The sequence below is a fragment of the Lissotriton vulgaris genome, chromosome 6 (genome assembly GCF_964263255.1).
Source record: "Lissotriton vulgaris chromosome 6, aLisVul1.2, whole genome shotgun sequence".
Taxonomy (NCBI): Eukaryota; Metazoa; Chordata; class Amphibia; order Caudata; family Salamandridae; genus Lissotriton; species Lissotriton vulgaris.
Window position 1 is genome coordinate 1655739453 of NC_141694.1, and position 17430 is coordinate 1655756882.

The 17430-nt window shown below is 45.1% G+C and overlaps 1 protein-coding gene across 4 annotated transcripts in view; it reads right to left on the reverse strand.

Annotated features, from left to right (window-relative positions):
- Positions 1–17430, reverse strand: part of BICRAL (BICRA like chromatin remodeling complex associated protein) — a 744270-nt gene that overhangs the window by 552669 nt on the left and 174171 nt on the right. For 2 of the 4 annotated variants that reach the window (XM_086927818.1, XM_086927815.1), the window contains exon 2: positions 2823–3009. The exons of the other annotated variants lie outside the window; for them this stretch is intronic. The gene's annotated coding sequence lies outside the window, so the exon portion shown is untranslated. The remainder of the gene's footprint in view (positions 1–2822; positions 3010–17430) is intronic. 4 annotated transcript variants of the gene reach the window in all.

Here is a 17430-nt window from a genome sequence, read left to right on the forward strand (position 1 = left end):
AATTCTTTGGGGTTACACACACCATTAGGTCAGCAAATCACTTATGGGTGCAGTTCATGGTTTAAACATCCTTTCTTTGCTACTACTCTTGATTTGGATTACAAACCATGTAATTCCATAGCATATGCTTCATCTTTCCCAATCGCATCATTTCCAGTCTTTTAGCTCAGTAACCCATGCCAGTGCACTATGGTCACTGTAGTACAACAAATATATTGAGTTCAATTCCCAGTATGTGTTTCACTTTTATTGGAACTCCTCAAAGGAACATAACACAGAGGGTTATAAGCAGTTCAAATTTCAGGTTTTCATAAAATATTATGGAGCACCTTTTTAATGACAATCAACTCTTCCCCCCCCCCCCCCCCCCCCCCCCCACCTTCCACCCTCCTTCATCTCCTTTCCCAGGTTTGCACTCACCTTGTAGCCCTAGAAAGCCATAACAGAAAATCCAAAACCAACAGAATTGTGTGCATACACCAATAGGTGACAAATGCATTTGTCATCCCGAGTGGGATGAGTATGCTCAGACGTGAGTCCCATGCTCTCCACACCACTGGAGTCAAGCTATCCTGGCTAAAGACGGCTGATAGCCAGAAACCGGTCCTAGGATGCTTGATTCCGGTCCAGGAAAGACATGGCTTGGCAGTTCGGGCTGGACTGTTCCCATGAGGCACAGAGTCAAGGCTGATTTGCATATGGCCATGTCTGAACTGGGGTGGTGTGGAGTGCAAAAAACGATGGATTTAGGCCCAGATTTCTGTACTGGTGTGAATGTATGACATTGTTCTGCATTCTGTCCATCAATTGTTGTTTTTGCATACACCAATAGGTGAGCAACTCATTTGCAGGGGCAGTCCATACATTAAAAAGCCCTTTCTTTATTTCTAGTCTTGCTTTGAATTATGGACCACATAGCATCATACAGTTCATCCCTCCCAACTTCATCATATCCAGTTTTTTTAGTTCAGTAGCCCAAGCTAGTGCTATGGTCAATGTAGTACAGCAAACATGATGCGACTTTGCCATGGCCAACCCCAAGCCCAGCTGCGAAAAGGAGGAGGGTTGTGCATGGGGCTAGCTACCCCACCATCTGAAATGTCCTAGCTACAGAAACGTCAAGCAAAAAATATCCTGTTCTTGGGGAGAGAGGAATCTCCTTCACAGAAAGCTATGACACCTTGTAGTGAAAGCCAGAGATCCCTGGAAATCACAAAGCTGATCCCCGGCTTTCAACCAAGACCATCACCATACGGACATGGAACGTGATTAACATGTACGAGACAGGCAAGACAGTCCCAGTGACAGCGGGGATTAAAAAATACAACCTTGTCCTGCTGGCATTAGCGAGACCAGATAGACACAGTCTGGACAGAAAAGACTGGCTCCAGGAGAAATGTAGAAGTATTCTGGACACGAGGAAGAGAACGCCCCACATATTCAGGGAGTAGCACTGATGCTATTGCCAGCAGCTAACAGAGCTCTGATTCGATAGAAAGCCCAAGGTCCCAGAATCATCACAGCGACCTTCTGCACAAAGAAAAAAAGGTTCAACATGAATGTTATCCAGTGCTATGCACCTACAAATTACAGCAAAGAAGAGGAAAAACAACAGTTTTACAACAGACTCCAGTCCATCCTAGAGAAATGCCTTGAGAGAGACATCACCATACTGATGGAGGACCTCAATGCCAAGAATGGAAGCAACAACACTGGGTACGAAGAAGTCATGGGCAACCATAGCCTTGGTGACATGAACAAGAATGGTGAAAGGCTCACAGATCTCTGTGTCCTGAACAGTCTGGTGGCGGTGGTACTGTATTCCCACACAAAAGGAATACATAAGGCCACATGAGTGTCACCAGACCATTTAACAGATAATTTGATAGACCATGTCGGCATTTCCAAGAAGTTCCAGAGGTCCCTGCAGGATGTGAGAGTGATGAGAGGAATGTACATGGTGTCAGAACACCACCATGTCAAGGCCAGGCTAAAGCTAAAGATAAAGAAGTCATGGATGGAACCAATAAACCAACACCAGCGTTAGAACACTACCTTCTTCAAAGATGCATAGAAATGGGGTGAATACTCAGTCACCCTAAGTAATGTTTCAGGTCCTCCTAGATGACAACAGAGACCAAGTAGAAAGCCAGTGGGAGAAGATGAAAGAAACAGTGACAACAACCGGCCAGGCGGTACAGGGTCCCAAGAAACACCAACATAAAGAATGTATATCCACCAAGCTTCTCTGCAATATCCAAGCATGAAAGGAACAGAAAGCTGCAGTCAACATAAGCTGAACAAGATCAGAAAAAGAAAAAGCTAAAGGCGAATACACCACAATGAACAAGGAAGCAAAGAGAAGGTTTAGACCAGACAAGCAAAGAGAAGGTTTAGACCAGACAAGCAAAAATTCATCGATGGTCTTGCCACAGAAGCCCAGGAAGCAGCAAGCCATGGAAACTTAAAAGAACTCTACAACATAAGTAGGAAACTCCCCGGCAGATAAAGCAAGCCAGAAAGACCTGTTAAATAAAAAGCTGGGAAGACAATCATGGGTTACGAAGGCCAACAACTAAGATGGGTGGAGCACTTCAAAGAACTGCTGAATCAGCCTGCGCCACAGTTTCTACCAGGCATACAGCCAGTTGACAATGACTTGCCAATCAACTGCAGCAAACCAACCAAGGAAGAATATGTTCAACCCATCAAACATCTGAGAAAGGGGAAGGCAGCAGGACCTGCCAGATAAACTCGTAAGAATCACCAAGAACTTTTTACGAGGGAATGACCTGCAAGACAGTCCATGGAGAAAAACTCACAAAAGTTGAAGTGAGGACCGGAATCTGCCAGGGTTGTTTGCTCTCGTCTTTTCTCTTCCTGCTAGCTACAGACTGGATCATCAAAACATCCACACCAAGGAGAAGAAATGGGATCCAGTGTACACCTTGGACGCAGCTCGACAACCTGGACTTTGCAGACGACATGGTCCTACTCTCCCATACCCATCTGCAAATGCAAGAGAAGACTGATAAAGAGGCAACCACATCAGTGTAAATTGGCCTCAACATTCACAGGGAAAAAAACAAGTTCCTGAAGGCTAACACGACAAGCAAACTGCAATTACCCTTGCAGGCGATGCACTGGAAGAGGTTGAGGCTTTCACCTACCTGGGTAGTGTCATAGACAAGCAAGCAGGGCGGCACAAGCCATGACGTCAAGGCAAGTAATAGTAAAATAAGGGTTGCCTTGATTCAGATAAAGATATGGAGCTCCAAGGACCTAACACTGCAAACCAAGATCAGGCTTTTTAACACCAATATAAAATTGGTCCTTCTGTTTGGATAAGAAACTTGGAGGACAACAGTGACCACCATCAACAAAGTTCAGACCTTCATTTTTGCCATCAGTTCAACCTGGTTAACAACAAATATCATCCCAACAAAGTCCAGACTTTCATCAACACTTGTCTGAGAAAAGTCCTCCAAATCCGCGGCCCAAATGCCATCAGCAACAACAACATATGGCAGCAGACTTTCCAACTCCTTGTTCATGAAGAAATCATGAAAAGTTGCTGGGGCTGGATAGGTCATTCTCTCCACAAGTGCTAATCAAACCCACCCAGACAATCCCTCACCAGGAACCCTAAAGGGAAAAGGAAAAGAGGAAGGCCAAGAAATATTTTGCATTGAGGCCTCGAAGCTGACCGTAAGGAGCTGGGTTACACCTGGAGTCAGATTGAAAGAAAAACCCAGTACTAAGGTGGCTGGAGAGTGCTAGTTGACAGCCTATACCTCAGGATGGGTAGTAAGCATTAGTAAACATTCCTAATACATATTTCACTGTTTTTGGAGCTCCTCTAAGACATGCAACACAGCTGTTCTGAAAGCAGTTAAAATGTTATTATTTCACAAAAGTGTGTGAGTACCAGCTCAATAACAGCCTCTCAACAAGGGACCATCTTTCCCCGATACCCAGCCACCTTTTGCCTCAAGAGGCCATAGTGGGAAATCCAAAACCACTACAATGCAGTGTGGAAACCATCAGGGCAACACATCACTAACAGCAGACGTTTATGCCTTACACAGCCTTTTCTTTGATTCTAGTCTTGCTTCAGGTTATGGACCATCTGGTTGTGTATCATGATCCCTTTGCAATGTCATTATATCCAGTCTTTTGACTCAGTAGCCCATGCTAGTGGTTGATGGTCACTGTAGTACAACAAATACATTGAGTGTAATTGCTGATAAATATTTCACTCTTTTTGGAGCTCCTCAAAGAAACTTAATTCAGCTGATCTGAAAGTAGTTCATATTTCAATTTTTCACACACTAGTGTAAGTACCTGTTCAATAAAATCCCCCGCAAGGAATCGTCTTCCACCAGTGGGCAGACAATGTCTGCCCTTAGGAAACCACCATAGAAAATCCCAAAAAATAAAGAACAACATGCACATTGTTTGTTGTTTTTGCTGATGCTGAACAGCATTGGCAAAATAAGCATTGGCAAAGCCTACAGGTCTGCAATGGCAAAACCAAAAGGCATGCCCACTGTCTTTGCAAGAGCTTGTTTTTCATTGCAAGCATATATCACAAAAATAAAAGAAAAAGGAAACATCTAAACGTGGCAGCAATACCTTTTTAATGAATTTAAAAAACATTCTATCACTTTAATAGAATAATACATTTAATGAGCAGGCAGAGATGCTTAGAAAAGGAAAAGATACCCCGCTCTGGGTCTCCGAAAAATTGGGTACATTGGGGCGCACCAAGGAGTTTCATAACTGGGACCGGATAGGGATCTCCTGCATAAAAGATCTATGGGGACCTGACGGGGTAATTCCATTTGAGTCCCTTCAGCGCACATACGAGCTAGCACAAACAGAGCACTTTCGCTACATGCAGGTTAGGCACTCCCTCAGGACCAACATCCCGCCTGGGACGACACTCCCGGAATCATCTCCCCTGGAGGACAGACTATTAGAAGGCCACCTTTCGGAAAATGCAATCTTCCTCACATACAAAAAACTTATTAACCATACCCCAGACCCCTTGCTGGCACTCAGGAGTAAGTGGGAGGCGGATGGTCTAGCATTTGATGACGAAGAGTGGAGGGAAATGCTTGCCTCCCCCAAGGAAGTGGCCATATCAGCGAAGCTAAGACTGGTGCAGTTGAAGGTACTACACCGTGTGTATCTCTCCGGCACTCGATTGATGCTGATGGGCAGAAGTGAGGACGGATTCTGCAGATGGCAGTGTGGGGGGATTGGGGACTTTTCTTCATATAATATGGGAGTGTCACTTGATACAAGCATACTGGCAGAAGATACACAACTGTATGCGTGAAGTCTGGGAGGTGGAACTACGGCCCAAAGCAAAAAGGTGTCTCTTAAATATATGGAAACTGTGGGTGTCACTAGGTCTAGCAATTGCAAAGCGAAATATTGCATGCCTGTGTGGAGCAAATACACCTCCAAAGCTCACTGAATGGAAAAATGATATGGACTGGTGCATGCTGCAGGAGAAGACAGTGTACGTGGCCAGTGGCTGCCCCCGCAAATGGTCGGCAGTGTGGTCCAATTTGAACGAATACCGAGGTAATATATGTGAACCCCCCACTCTCCCCGCCCTTGATGTGCAGACAACACCTTGAATGATCCATGCTATGCTATTGTAACGGGGAGGACTCGGATCCGCCTGGCTTACCTGTCTCACCTCTCTTTAACCAGCACACAGGGGCCTGGAGAGACAGAGAAGTTCTAGACGACACAGAACCGGAAGAGAGTGGCGAGCCCTGCTTCTTTAATTGGGCGGAGTTGGAACGGGACCTCGTCACAGGGCACACCCCCACGTCACAGGTAAAGGCCGCCCAGGACTGCACACAGGTGTGTTTTACACTCGGAGGCGACGGAGGTGAGAGAGACGGCAGGCGAGGTGAAGAGGAGGACGAGAGCGGAGGAGAGCGGAGTTTGAGAACGAAGGCGGAGGAGAGGCGGGAGCTGAGGAGAGGAGACGAAGGCGGAGCGGAGCAGAGTCAGGAGGCGGAGGAGAGACCGGAGGAGAGAGAACATCGGAGGACGGAGGAGGAGGAGAGACCGGAGGAGAGAGAACATCGGAGGACGGAGGCGGAGAGGAGACCGGAGGAGAGAGAACGTCGGTGGACTGAGGCGACGGTCAGAGACGAGGACGGAGAGAGGAGCGCTGAACTTGGGAGGACCAGGAGAGCAGAATCCAACAAGCCAGGAGGCCAACAGGAAGGCGCTTCGCCCAGCCACACTTCATCAAGGGAAGTGTGGCTACCAGAGGTACGATCAAGGCTTTCGGGCTGGGCGGGTTTTAAGGGGGTTAAACCCCCATAAAGACTCCTAGTTCGCATTCCGTGCACTTCCCCTCCCTCACTACCCCAGCACTGTGAACCCTAGTCAACTACTTGTGCACGTGTGTTCCCTCACTCCCTCCCCTGTGCTGTTGAGCAGGACAGATATCTAAAACGCCATTGTCTTTCTTCCCTGCACTGACGAGACGCCGCGACATCGTCTAGGAAGACGCACGGACCACCAGTCCCAGAAGACACCGGGACGAGCGGCGGAAAGCGACAGAGAAACGCCAGCAGAGACTTTCCGAGGATTCAGAGAACCCCCTGCCCTACTACAGGAAAACCATACACCGAAAAAGAACCTTTAAGTCAATAAAACCTGCGTTACACAAAATACCGGTGTCAGTAAGTCTATTCGAGGGGAATGTAACCTCGCACACACTACCGCCAGTCAGCAAGGGCGAACCCGAGGCGCCACAGCTATGTATTGATATCATCTCGTGTGCTAGAGAACCAGCTATTGTATAATTCGTTGCGCTAGTGAATATGCACATAATAACTACTGTAATCACTGTGTATTGACCACTCTGTTCACTTTTGAAATAAAAAGATTTATATAAAAAAAAGAAAAGGAAAAGAGCACCTTTTTAGTTCTAATGCACATCACAGGAAAACATGGTTCTTGTTAGTACAAAGAAAAGTTACTACGTAATATGAAGATACAGCTTACACACACATGGTTGGCTAGAAACGAAAAAAAACAAAAATATAGACTGGAAAGAAAAAAAAAGCATTGGTAATGTGAGGTACTGTCCCAGCAAGGCTGGCACCGAAGTGCAATTCTTTTTTGACAGATGTGCACGTGATCAGGGCAAATGCAGTCAATCACAGCGCAAGAAAGCCATCAACTGAAGTAGACTCACCCATTGACCCAGGCTGTATCCTATGGTGAGCAAAGCAAAATGTGAATGGCAATTGAACAGACTAGTGGATGGTGTGGGCTCACAAAATGACCTTCCATATAGGTGTAAATGTATCTATAATTTATGATTTTCTTTTAATTACATGAGTGTGTCGAGGAAACTAAACTTGCCTTTAGACCAGAACTAAAATTGGTTAAAGTAAATTCAAAAGAAGGTAGGCCTTAAATAATTGACGAAACAGAGTTTTTGTGTTCATTCCACTGGTAAGAAAAATAAAAGATGAGGATGGTCATAAAATACAAGGACAATAGAGAGGTATGAAGCACAGCAGAAAGTGAACATATAGGGCTAATCTCTCAAATCTTTGCTCCCAACTTCCTTATGGAACAACAGTTTCAGATCACAGAGCAGACAGCTGTAAAGGGAGGCAACAGAAAAAGGAATATAAAGGTCTGAATTAGACGAGAGAGATGGTGATTCACCAAAATAGCAGATTTGCCGCCCACCCCTCAGAAAGGATTGAGGTTCCGTGAATTCTGAACCCGTTTTATAAATGTCATGGTTTCGTTACAAATTTGATAGTAGCGAACCGTAACTAGTGAGTACGGCAAGTACGAGTGATTTCGCTACGTTTGATCGATGGATTCACTGTGTATTTAGGGATTTCGTTCCGAACCCTGGGTTCCAATTAGTGCATGGCAGCCATTTTGTGGTGGCCCTCACATAGGCCGATGACTGCGGCCGAACGAGTCTTTAGTACACGTACACGTTAGCTGACTTCTGGATGACCCGAGTGAACTGACCCCGTTGCCTGAAGCTGACCTTGTTAAGCCAGTTCCTTGCCCAGTAGCTGATCAAGATTGAGGATCAAAGCACAGGACATTGTTGAGTTTATTACACACACACACACCCCTTATCCTGCTTCTTATCTGTTTCTGTTTTTTCTTTTATGGTCTATTTATGATATGGGTTGTGGTCTTTTATTATGCGTTTGTCCGGCTTGTGCAAGAAGGAATGTTGGGCTTTCCCGTATAATTAATGGAGGGCCGGACAACTGAAAAGTGGGTTTGTCGTCATGCGATACCTTTTGTAATGTTACCTATGATTGGACAAATTGTAAATAGTGGGTGTTTGTCCAGAATGTGATTTTTGGCATAAAAGAGGATGACTTGCCTTATGAATTTGAGCAGTCTCCTACGAATATACTTGTGTTGTACTTCGTGGACTTCTGTTTCTGGCTGCAGCCAATAAACTCGATCTTTGACGCCACCGAGAAGTATCCTGTGTCTCTGTATTCTAAGACAGGTGAACCGGAAGACTTTGGGCGTGCCCCTGGCGCCGCTGGGTTCTAAAACCCGGTTCTTTAGTTGGCGCCCAACGTAGGGCCACTTCAGCGGTACCGGTCCAAGCCTGAAGATCGTGAGGAGCTTTCTGAGGAAATTCTGGAAGAGGGCCCCCACTTCATCGACCCCGGCATGTCGAACGTGGACTGAAGTTTTTTGCTGCGAGGCTTCCCGCTTTCCGACGGCTACGAAGGACTGCTGCCCTGACTGTCGCCCTGTCTTGGACCCTTTGTGACGATTTGTATGGCGAGACGATAGACGGGTCTTCTGGTGACGTGACTGATACCTTAGTTAAGTATAAGTGGGTCGCTCCCAGTCCTTTGTTTTGGGTTTCCTTAGGTCTTTGATTTGGTTCTTGCAAGCACCAAAGCAGAGGGACTCGTATATTTACGAGACTATCGCTTTTGATAATCCCTTGAAATTTGAAGCTAGATTAGTGAGCGAAGATGCCTGGTCTTAGCAAAATTAGGAATTTGTTTTGTTGTAGTTGTAACAGGGATTCCCGATTGGAGAACTCGTGTCCGATACCTCCGGTTGGAACTCCGACTTATGAGCTCTACTCTAAACATGCGTGGGCCCCATTACGTTTAATGAAGTATGGGTCCTCTATACTAGGAAAGATGGTGTCTTAAAATGGCCACATCATGGTAGTTTCGAATCAGATATCTTAGATAATTTGGAAGTGAAACTATTTAAGAAGAAAGCCCGGCTGGCGATGTTTGACTCTTTCCGGATTTGGCGTAAGGTAGCCAAACAGCGAGAAATTAAACAAGCTAAAAGAGATAAGAGAGAAAAGGGTATATCGATAATGCAAGCTGCTAGGCAGTTTAAAGAGAATGAAGAAGATCAAGAGATTGAGGAAGTACATAGGCAACATAATATGGCCATCGATAAATGTTATCCAGCTTTGCCACCTCTTCTACAAGGTGCAACGAAGGACTCTGAAAAGGATTCTTTGATGTCACATTTGTTGAGATTACCACCCCCTTATGTGCAGAGTGCTACGGCACCTCCGCAATCTCTAGTTGTTCAGCCTCCCGTTGTTGCTCAGCTGCCAGTTCCTCTTCAGCTGGTTCCTCCTCCTCTGGCGCAGCCTCCTCTAGGGCCGCCGACTTTGCTATCAGTTCTGCCTCAAACTCCTTTGTCTTCTTCTCCTGTACTTGCGACTTCTCCTGCTACTTCTCCTGCTACTACTCCTACGTTTGTTTCATCTCAGAATACTTTGTCTCCTGTCCTTATAACAGCTTCTCCTTCTGTTCGACAAAGAATGACTGATACTGTTACTGGTCTTTTGTCTCCTTTCTTTGGGTCATTGAGTGTGACCCCTGTTTCTACGCGTAAACAATTACGTAGCCAGCTTCCTAGTCCCGAAGAACGGGCAGTGTTAGATCTTTTGGCTCGTAGATGGGTTTCGAATACTTTGAGATATAATCTAGAGTCAGTTATGGATGTCTTCCAGCAATGGAAAGCACCGAAGCAAAGGTACGTCTTCAATGTTATGTGTACTTTCCTCCGTGAGGAATGGGAAGATAGTGAGTTGGGTCAGATCCCATTGGAGTTACTTGATGTACAGTCCGAGTTTGCGAAAGGGACGATAGAGGGTCCCGATGTTGAGAAAGCAGTTGTGACATTACTTGCGTTTAGGAGCGAGTTTCCTTCTCAGCCACTGTTTGAACCTGATCCTTCTGTTAGGAGACAAGTGAGACAGTAAACAATGAGAGAAGTTCCTCCAGTATGGCGCGAAGCGGTAGCTGCTGGTCTGAACAATAATCCCCCAGCTGTAGAAGCTCATTTTCAGCGTGTGTGGGTACATGTTCCGTGGAAGAGAGCTGAAGTTTTGGCTCTTAAACAGACTCTACCTGACCCCTGTAAGAATCCTGCAGGGTATTACAAAGAGTTGTCACAGACAGTTGACGCATGCATCATGAATTTAGCTGACATAGATATGTTGTTGGGTAACGTAGTTCCTCAACCTTTGTGGGCAAAGATTTGTCACGAGAATCATGTGCAGGAGTTAGGTGATACATGGGCGAATATTGGTGCTGCGGATGGTAGACAGGTTAGTGGAGCTAAGCCTCAGCCTTTAGTTGCAGATTTACCTGGCAGGATTATCAATCTTATGAAGACGATGATGCCTGCTATGCGAGGGAATTGGGATAAGTTAGCTGCATGCAAACAGAAGAAGGATGAAAGTGTGTCTGATTTCTTCACTAGGTTTGAAGAGACGTTTATCGATCACAGTGGTCAAGATATGAGTACAGAAGGTTGTTTGTGGACAAGTTTGTTCATAATTTGCTTCCCGAGGTGTGTAATAAGTTGAAGGATTCTGAGAGTTCATGGGTTGTTTCTTCGTCAGCCCAGATATTGGCTATTGCACAATATTACTAGAATAGAGATAAAGATGAGAAAGAGAAAGCAGAGAAAAAGACTAAAGATTTAAAGACGCAGGTTCTTTTGCAACAGGCGTATCCGCCTCATTATAATCAGCGTAAGTTTCAACAACCTCAACAGTTTCAGAGAGGGTCGCAAAAGCCAGAGTCTTTTCAGCAGCGTGTTCCGGTAGGCCCTAATCAGTGTGCGTATTGTAAGGAAGAAGGCCACTTCAAGAATAGTTGTCCGATTCTGCTACAGCGTGCGAATGGTGTGTCTGGTGTGAGAGTTCGAGGTGTTCAGCAAGCACCTAGAGGTAGAGGACGTGGTGTGTACCCCCAGAATGGACGTTTATTTCCCCCACAGAATTCTATGAATTGTTTTGATCAGCAGAATGTCGCGTCTGGTCAGTCGACTCAATACTATGCTGATGATTACTATGTTGAGAGTGAGAATGCTGACTGTAATGATTGCTAGGACAGCCATGGACAAAGAGAGGGAGTAGTGTCAGTTCCAGTAGATCAGAGTGGACCGTATGTTGAAGTGATTACTTCAGGTGTGTCAGAGCCCTTTCTGTTGGATACTGGTGCAGCGAAGAGTTCTATCATGCACTCTAAACTCCCTGGTGCACCTTTGTCTGGCTTGACGAATGTTTCGTAGGTTTTTCTGGCGCCCCAGTTCGTAATCCAGTTTCTAGTCCTTTGAATCTTTCTGTTGGACCTTGTGAAGTGGAAGCATCCCTCATTCTAATGACAGGTTGTGGTGAGAATCTGTTGGGTTTGGATTTGTTGAAAAGATTGTATGCAACATTGCATTGTTCTCCTTCAGGAGTACAGCTTACATTGGGTAAGAGAGTGATCTCTCCGATGTATTTGTCTAAAGATTGGCTTCCATTGGAATTGCGTTCTCTACCTGATACTCTTTGGGCTACTGGTCCTAATGAAGTGGGTCTTTTGGAGATTCCACCTTATGTTGTGACGCTTAAAGCAAATGCTAGATTGCCACGTATTCCCCAATATAGGATTTCCAGTGATGGTGAAAGAGCGCTTTTAGCGATCATCTATGATCTGATTGAGAAAGGTGTGATTAAGGAAACGAGAGGTAATGCGTGTAACAGTCCGGTTTTGCCTGTCCTGAAACGCACTGACTCTTCTCAGCCGCCTGTGTATAGGTTTGTGATCGACCTTCGAGAAGTGAATAAGATTGTTGTACCGCAGTTTCCTGTTGTTCCGGACATTACTGCTTTGTTGACTATGATTCCTGCTTCAGCTGCCTGGTTTTCGGTTATCGATCTGAAGAATGCTTTCTTCAGTATCCCAATTGCCGTGGAGAGTAGAGATATTTTTGGCTTCTCTTTAGGAGGCTGAAGCTTCCGGTTTTCTTTCTTTGTTGCGACATTTGTCTGACCTTCATCATAAAGTGTCACTTTCGAAGTTGCAGTATTGTCAACAAGAAGTGACCTACTTAGGTCATCTCTTATTGAAGGAAGGAAGAAGGTTGACTCCAGAACGGATTCAAGCGATTGCGCAAACGACTGTGCCAACCACACAGAGAGAAGTGCGTGCTTTCTTGGGTATTACCTTGTACTGTAGACAATGGATTCTGAACTTTTCGTTACTTGCGAAACCTCTGTTGGCACTTACTCTTAAGGATACTCCGAATCCTCTTCCTTGGTCTGACGAATGTCAGAAGAGTTTTTCTGAATTACGTGATGCATTGTGTTCGGCTCCGGTGTTGGGTACTCCCAACTACAGTAAGACTTTTACACTCTATGTTCACGAGAGAGAGGGTTGTGCATTGTCAGTTCTGACGCAACAGTTTGGTGACAAGCAGCGTCCATGTGCATATTTCTCGTCGACTTTGGATCCGGTAGAAAGAGAGCGTTGCCGAGTTGTTTGCGAGCTACAGCGGCAACGGCTGTTTCTATTCGGCAGTCTTCTGATTTGGTGATGGATAATACGTTGATTGTGATGGTTCCACATGCAGTGGATACTTTATTAAACCGGACCAAGACACAGCATTTGACTAGTGCACGATTGTCAGGTTACGAGTTGACGTTTTTGGCGAGTCATGTACATATAAAGCGATGCAACACGTCGAATCCAGCTACGTTGTTGCCGATTTCTGTAGAGACAGATGTTCAGGAACAGCATGATTGCTTTCTTAGGACAGAGGAAGAAACGAAGGGTAGAATTGATCTGAAAGATACTCCTCTTTCGAATTCTGATGGTACCTTATGGGTAGATGGTTCATGCTTTAAGCTTCCGAATGGCGATACGACTTTGCATATGCGGTTACGACTTTGCATATGATTGTTGAAGCTTCACGTATACCACAGAATTCAGCTCAAGCAGCAGAGTTGATTGCACTGACGAGAGCGTGTGTGTTGTGTACACTGATAGTCAATATACGTTTGTTGTTGCCCATAGTTTTGGGCGTTTGTGGAAGGAACGTGGATTCCTTACTTCTCATGGTACGAAGATTCAGCATGGACAGTTGGTGAATGAACTTCTTGAGTCACTTACTTGCCGACGCAAGTTGCGATCATGAAATGCAGTGCACATAAGAAGGTTACCGATGACGTTGGTCGCGGTAATGCGTTTGCGGATGAAGTAGAGAAAAAAATGGCGAAAGATGTGACGAGTCGAATGTATGTTGCGGGTCCAACGAGATGGGTTCAGGATAGAGGAATGTGTGAAGATACAATAGAGAGTGTGAAATCGATTCAGGCTGAAGCTACTGAGAAAGAGTTGAGTGTGTGGAGAGAGAGTACGGGAATGTTGGATTCGACTGGCTGTTGGATTGAGTTGTCAGAACATCAGCGATGGTTGTTCCCTGATGCGTATGTGCTTCCAGTGGTTACGATGGCACATGGAATGGCTCACATTATTGTGAAAGGGATTTGTAAGTTGTTGGCTCCAGTATGGGAGAATGCTGGAATTCCTAAGTGTGCGGAGAATCTGGTCAAGAATTGCATGGTTTGTCTGCTGTATAATCCTGGCAAGAGAACTCCAACTCCAGCTGGTCACTTTGCGCCTCCGACGTATCCGTTCGAGGTGTTGCAATTGGATTTTATCCACAAGGAGAGATGTAACAATTTAAAATACGTCCTTGTGGTTGTCTGTGCCTTTTCAAGATGGGTAGAGGCTTACCCCCTAAAAGATAATACTGCCTTATCCACAGCTAAAGTCTTGCTCAAGGAATTCTTCCTTAGGTTCGGTTTGCCAAGGATGGTGTGGAGTGATAATGGAAGTGAATTTGTGGGCCAGATTATGAAGAGAGTTTGCGAGGGTTTGGGCATTAGGCAGAAATTCCATGCTGCAAATCACCCCCAATCAGCTGGTTTAGTCGAATGCTATAATCGCACTCTGAAGCTGAAGTTAGCCAAGATTCAGGCGAGTTCTGATCTCCAATGGCCCGATGCTTTGCCGTTGGCACTTTTGTCAACTAGAACTACAGTGCATTCCTGAATAGGACTTAGTCCATACGAGATCGTATTTGGCCACCCGGCTAACGTGCGGGGAGTGCTGAGGCCAACGAAGTTTAGTGAGAATGAATATCCTGTGTTGATTGATTACTTATATGACCTGACGGCTAAATTGCGTGTCTTACATCAACAGGTTCATGATAACCTTCCGCAAGCATCTGAAGATCCAGGACACGTCATTAATCCTGGTGACTGGGTTCTAGTGAGAAATTTTCAACAGACCAAGAATGATCAGCCCCGTTGGACAGGACCACATCAGGTGCTCCTATCAACACGAACATCAGTGAGAGTCCACGGCAAGAAGAACTGGATCCACGGCGTACATTGTAAGAGGGTCCGTGAAGGTGTTGGCGATTCAGAGACAGAAGGAGTGCCGAAATTTGTGCCGTTTAGTGATGCACGTTTGGTTGGAACAAGGTCTAAGCGAGAGGACGATGATATCTTGCAAGCAGCTGTACCTCCTTCTTTGAGATTGGACACCACTGAGCCTGAGTTGTTGTTTCGAGATCAGACAGTGCCTGGTAAGGCCGCTATAATTTGCGACCAAGAAACAATGGACTAATAAAAAAAGAATTCCTTTTTGTTTTTGAAAACTGCACTCTCTCATCCAAGAAGCTGTTTTGGTCTATTTTTCTTTTTCGAACCGCCATCCGGGTTCAGCTGTAGGGTCGCGGTATCAAGACTTAGAGTGGCAAACCGTGTAGACGCAAGGTCGATGGTTCTGGTTTGTTCTAGGGCGCTCCCTGGACTTACAGAAGCACACCTGAGCGAAGAGAACCAACTGCCGCGAACAGCATGGTTAGAGGATGGAGTTTTTTGAGATCGAGAGAGTTGTTGCAGAAATGAACTTTAAGACCAAATTGTGTAAATTGATGCGTAGCAAATGTTTCTTAATAACGTGTCTTTTGGTGTTTCTTAGCATGACGTTGTCCTTGGTGGGCTGGATTGTTTTTGCTGCCCAATTGACATCTGCACCCACCTCACAACCTATGTCTTTTCCTACTTCTTCTTTGCATTCTTTTCATACTTTACCTGAACATGAACTGGATAGAAGGACAGCATTTATTAATAATTCCTTTGTACAGCTTCTGCATCAACACCAGTTGGTAGTGAACACCACTAAATGTTGGGTGTGTGGTCTTATGCCACATACTACGGATAGAGGTATTCCTTATCTGGTTCTGCCATTCAGTTATAATGGATCTGTATGGGTGTATCAGACAATGTTTATTTATGCCCACGAAGTCTATCCCCTGCGTTCCATGAAAGATAATTCAAGTAATAGTGCCTTAGTGAAGGGAATAAGAGATATAATTAGAGATATCGATACATATGAGACTATTCCTAAAGATGAGGCATTAGCTTATATCGGATGGAACGTGACTGGATATAGTGTTAGTCTGAGTGAAAAGCAGCGACGGAAAAAGTCACCTCCGATTTGGATCGTACCCCATTGTGGTTATTTTTGTCTGCAAGGTAATGGCAAGAATCCGAGAGCTCAATTGGGGAAGAGTGTTTGTACTCGGACGTATGTTTTTGCGTCCCAGACTTCCCCACCATTTTAAACAGCTAAGGGCACGTATTTTGTCTGCTATGATAGAGCATATACATGGTTGCCCCCTGATTTTTCGGGAACCTGTTATGTTGCGTATTTGTTACCCCCTACGTATACTGCTGCTGCAGATTACCATAGAACGAGAGTTGTTAGAGGTGTCTTCGATCAGGAAGATACCGCGGGACAAGAATTGGGAGACTTTCTCAAGGGTTTCCTGTTGTTTTGGGGACCTATGGCAAACAGTAGAAACATACGGCAATTGACGAGAGTGGTTGAGTCCACCATAAATGAAACTGCCGGTGCTCTTAGTAATTTGACTGCTGAGCTTCAATCGGATCGTCTTATGACATTACAAAATCGTATGGTTTTAGATGTCATACTTGCAGATCGAGGTGGAGTATGTAAACTGATCTAATCGAGCTGCTGCGTTTTCATACCAGACAATGCTCCTACAGTATACCAAGCCATTTCTAAGTTACATAAGATCTCCGAGTCTGTACATGTGGACGAAGGAGATTGGTCGTTGACTGGATGGTTTTGGGAATTGTTGTCCACTTGGGGATGGAAGATTCTGATGATCATCGGGATGGCTTTAGCAATTCTTTTCTCGTTTTGTCTTTGTGTACAGTGTGCTCCTGCTATATGTGGCCTTTGTGCTACTACGTGTGTAAGGAAACCTGTCTCGAGAGAAGTACTAAGTAATAGGATGCTGCTCCAGCAACATCTTGATGGTCTGATGAAGATTGATATAGACCTAGATTCAGATTGACGTGAGTTTAGGTTATTGCCTATGTAAGGGCAAAAGGGGGGTTTGAGGTTCCGTGAATTCTGAACCCGTTTTATAAATATCATGGTTTCGTTACGAATTTGATAGTAGCGAACCGTAACTAGTGAGTACGGCAAGTACGAGTGATTTTGCTATGTTTGACCAATGGATTCACTGTGTATTTAGGGATTTCGTTCCGAACCCTGGGTTCCATTTTGTGCGTGGCAGCCATTTTGTGGTTGCCCTCACATAGGCCGATGACTGCGGCTGAACGAGTCTTTAGTACACGTAAGCTGACTTCTGGATGGCCCGAGTGAACTGACCCCATTGCCTGAAGTTGACCTTGTTAAGCCAGTTCCTTGCCCGGTAGCTGTTCAAGATTGAGGATCAAAGCACAGGACATTGTTGAGTTTATTACACACACACACACACACACACACACACACACACACCTTATCCTGCTTCTTATCTGTTTCTGTTTCTTCTTTTATGGTCTATTTATAATATAGGTTGTGGTCTTTTATTATGGGTTTGTCCGGCTTGTGCAAGAAGGAATGTTGGGCTTTCCCGTATAATTAATGGTGGGCCGGACAACTGAAAAGTCAGTTTGTCGTCATGCGATACCTTTTGTAATGTTACCTATGATTGGACAAATTGTAAATGGTGGGTGTT